Raw genomic sequence first — 4,656 nt, forward strand, 5'->3', positions numbered from 1 at the left:
AAAATGACAGAAAAAAGTGTTAATTTACATGTAAACCCTTAAAAAACAGGCTAAAACTGTAAATAATGTCCACATTTGTATTTTTACAAGTAATAATTTAGATGTTTCCAACAAAGTTGAATGACTTAAAACTGTTTTACTGGATTTAAACCAGCTAAAAATGCAAAAACAAAAATCCATTGATTTACAGTATTTAAATCAGGAAAAACAATTATGATGTTACAAATATTTGTCATTATGTGGAAGGAAAATATGCAGAATAAGACTGGAAATGGTAAATAACTTTTTAACTTTTGTTTTAGGGTTTTCCGTTATGTGTTAAATAAAATCACAGAAAAGTGTATTGATTTACGTGTGGAGTGTAAAAGAAAACGATACATCAGTCCACATTTGTGTTTTTACAAATGACAATTTGCCCTTTTACAAAAGATTACAACGTTTTACTGCATTTTAATGAGCTAAAAAAAAAATAATAATAATCTTTTTTGCTTTTGTTATTGTACAAATTTCCCTAATTTTTCTAAATTACAAACAATATCTAGTGAGATTACAGAGGGGGAAAGTGAATTTATTTTTATTTTTATGTTTTTATTTATTTAACCTTTATTTAACCAGGAAAAACCCACTGAGATTAAAAACCTCTTTTACAAGGGCGTCCTGGCCAAATTACATGCTGACTGTAAAAAATAAGCTAAAACTATTCATAACATCGGCCCACTCTTTACTCTTTACACTTACATTGTTGTATTTTTACTTATATTTTGCTCTTGTTTTCATTTTACTTATTATTTATGAGGCTTTTTCTTAAAAACCGGGACCTGAATATTTATTTCATACTAGAACATGTGAATGTGAGCTGGCATGACAGATAAACTTCCTTGAATGTTGACTCAGAAGTCTGTGTTTTTACAAGTTAGTTTGAATGTAAAGCTGTCGTGCTTTGCTGTATCGAAATCTGCTAACGAGTTTTATTTTACATATATTTGCTTTTTTGCTTTTTTTATACTGTTTTTGTGTTTTGTTTTATTTTGTTGTTTTTTTTTACAGTTTTTTTTTTAAATACTGTTTTTGAATGTTACACTATTCCACAGTGTTTTAACATATTTTTTCTGGCACCTTTGCTGCCAGATTGATTTTTTTTATGGACTTTATCAGTCCCCGGAGACCTTTTGAACCGATGCCATGGCTCCAGCGACCTCCTGCACTTGGCTGGCCGTGGCCTGCTCTTGGCTTCGCCTCTGGATGTGGTACCACTGAGTGCTGTTCTCCCGGTCAGGGTTCTTTAACACACCGTGAGAACCCACGTTCAACTGTGGGTTTCCTGTGCCCTCAGCAATTTCCTGCAGGAGCTCGGTGCTGCTGCGGCGGCGTTCAGGTTAACGCGTGTTTGTTTGGGTTGTATCACACTTTTTATTCACGCTGGGCTGATCTTCAAGTGTGTGCATGAGCGAGTGTTTGGGCGGTTTCCATGCCCCTGAGTTCTGCACAGTCTGCCAGAGAACCTGATGCTCTTTCAGACGATGACAGACGGCCAAAAGCCCTGGAGAGAGGAGGAAAAAGAAGAAAAAGAGATGAAGCATGAATGAGAGAGAGAGAGAGAGAGAGAGACAGGGTGAGGAGAGGTAAAACACACTGTAAATAAAAATCTGAAGGGAAAAAAGTCAAAATCCGGCAGTAAGGGTGTCAAAAAAAGTACAGTGGAATACTGTAATGCTAAAAAACTGTAAATACAGAGGGAAATGCCCACAAATATCTGTGAAACACGATATTTTTAGCTGATTTAAATGCTGTAAAAACTGTGTAATGTTGTGGTCAAACACTGTAAAGGAATAAATTACTATTTGTAAAAATATGAACTGATGTGAACAATACTCACAGCTTTGGCTCGTTTTATCATCTTGTTTTTACCGTCAGTATGCAAATTAATACTTCTTCTGCAGTTTTATTAGTTATGATGCATAATTTAACAAACTGGGAAAATCTGTAATCCTTTAAAAAATCGACCATTTTTTAGTCCGTAATATACTCACATTTTCTATCACATACTGATAAATATCGGCAAAATAATGATATATTGTAATTTAGATTTTTTTTTAATTCATATTTTTTTGTGATTTTACTGAGTGTTGTCTGTAATTTAACAAAACAGGAACAATTTGTTAAATAACAATTAAGAAAATGATTTTATTTTTATTTTTAATCCTTAAATTTCAGATATTTTTTTTGGTTTAAAGTGTAAAGTTTTTGTTTTTTTTTAACTAATTTTAATATTTATTTAAGGTATTTTAAACAGGAGAAAATTTGTGACGTAACTGCTTTAAAAAAAGATTATAAACATGTTTTTTCTATAAAATTAAGGCAAATATCTGTAAAATTGTAAATTGTTTTCCTGATTGTAAAACTGTAAAAAAACAAAAAATTAAAAAAAAAAGGGAATTTCATAGTCATACATTGTAAAGAACAAATTTGCATGTGTAGATTTTTATTATTATTATTTTACAGTTTTGTTAACATGTAAATTTATACCTTTTTCTGTGATTTTACTGGTCATTTTCTGTAATTTAACAAAAACTGAAAATCTGTAGAGCAACAGTCAATAGTTGTAAAAATGACTTTCTTTTTTTTTGTAGTGCAGAGGACAAAAGTGCCCATGTAGCCGCCTGCACAGATAAAACCTGAGAGCATTGTTATGAGCGGCTGATTATCTCGGTTTTTAAGAGCATTCCTGGGTGAACGTGGCCTCTCGCTCACCCCGACGTCAAACCCAACAACCTCCCGCCTCCCTGTGAACGCTGACGTCAGCAGTCTGTCCGGTGTCAGGGGTGAAGGTTCGGGGTTCGCAGACAGACTGTGGAGTCATAGTGAGCCGGGTCCGGTCAGTCTGGTTCTGCCCAGGGCTATTTCAGCTTCAAAGCAAACCAGCATTATTCCACTGGATTCAGCCTGTTGGGAAACCAGAAGGGTAGAGATGCATAAATTAGAGAAGCCAAAAATGAGGAAATGGTCGAGCTGCAGCCCTGAGTGGCAGAAATATGTGAGGGCCTGCAGCTGCTGTATTAGTATTTGATAACGGAGCAACGATAACAGGCTTCCTCCACATTCTTCATGCAGGAGGAAGGCATCCAAAGGTACAACGAGCCCAGATTCTTCCACTGTTTATTATTGGTGTCTTTTTATCTGATCGAGAGGCTGCTTTTAAGACACGAAGAGCAGAGTTGTCTCTTTCCCCCTTCACTCCCACATCCTCTGTGGTGAGAAGGTCAACTCCAAGTCTGCAAAAAAACACACACACACACACACACACACACACACACACAAACTGGCTTTTCCTCGCTCGCAACTTCTTTAATGCTGCCGCCTCCATAGCAACCCCAATGTTTACACCCTCCTCCTTCTCCAGCTCCCCCCCGTCACATCACACCGGCCTGCGGTTTTATCAAAACTGCACATTTGAAAAGAAAATTGGAGTGATGATCAGCCCAAACAGGGGTATTCCAGACCATTAGGCAGATCCAGTTTCAGCTGATGTGTGTGGGTTGGACGGTGTGGGAGAGTCGGGGTGAAGACTGAGCAGCAGCGTATCAGAGCAGATCCTTCTGGACCGAGTGCAGGGAAACGACGTGAACATGCCGAATGACTCCGTGTATTATTTATTTTTATGTGAATGTCTCATAGCTGAAGTGTTTCAGGGGGAGGAGTCACACCTGCACCCCTTAAATACCACCGACAGCACGGCCAGACTCCTCACAAAGTTTATTCATATTCAATCAGTAATACAAATAATATGCATCTTTAAAAACATATTGATGGAATGCTACAAAAATTGAAAATAAGCGCAAAGATCTGCAAAATAAGGAGCATTTTTAGATTCGTTTTTTGGTCACTGGTTGTAAAATAACAGTTTACATTTGTAAAGTGCTGCTGGCAGCACAGTGCCATGCATTCCTCATTTTTATGAAAGTATCTCATAGTTGACATATTTCCATGGGAGGAGTCACACCTGCTTTTCTGAGAACCACACATTTCCTCCTCACAGTTTATTTATATCAAATAATTAACGTACTGTCAAAAAAAAATTTAATTCTTTTTTTTTTTTTTAAATCCTGCAAGATCACAGTAGAATATATAACAATCCCAAACTAAATATCTTTAAATATCTGTGGATTTAAATACAGTAAATTTATGGTCAAAGGTTGTAAAAGACCACATTACCATTCATAAAGATACTGATTTATGATGTGGGCATTACGTACACTTTTGGCCTGTGTTTTTTTTTGTTTGTTTGTTTGATTTTTTTTTTTTTTTTTGCTTTGTTTTTTATAGTCAATATGTAAATTATTACTTTAAAAAAATCACAAGATATTATATATGTAATTTTGCAAAATAGGAAATCTGTAAAATAAGAATAATAACTTTTAGTCCTTAATGTACATAATTTTTCCTTTAAATCTTGCCAACCATCTGTAAAATAATTACATATTTAAGTTGATTTGAATAATGCAAAAAATAAAATGGAGAAAATTACTTTTTGTATAAATAAATAAATACAATAAAAAACGTGTATTTATTTATTTATTTTATTTATTTTTTTTTAAAAGAAATAATGCACTATAAAGACATCCATATAATTTCATTAAAGCACTGGCAAATGTGGTT

The 4,656-nt window shown here is 34.7% G+C and overlaps 1 long non-coding RNA gene across 1 annotated transcript in view; it reads right to left on the reverse strand.

Annotated features, from left to right (window-relative positions):
- Nucleotides 1–1,114: 1,114 nt before the first annotated feature.
- Nucleotides 1,115–4,656, reverse strand: part of LOC103370179 (uncharacterized) — an 11,834-nt gene continuing 8,292 nt past the window's right edge. The window contains exons 2-3 of the long non-coding RNA XR_520875.1: nt 2,752–2,943; nt 1,115–1,540 (exon numbers count right to left, since the gene is read on the reverse strand). This is a non-coding gene — a long non-coding RNA (uncharacterized LOC103370179). The remainder of the gene's footprint in view (nt 1,541–2,751; nt 2,944–4,656) is intronic.

This window comes from Stegastes partitus, unplaced genomic scaffold (assembly GCF_000690725.1).
Source record: "Stegastes partitus isolate 25-593 unplaced genomic scaffold, Stegastes_partitus-1.0.2 Scaffold1382, whole genome shotgun sequence".
NCBI classification, from domain to species: domain Eukaryota; kingdom Metazoa; phylum Chordata; class Actinopteri; family Pomacentridae; genus Stegastes; species Stegastes partitus.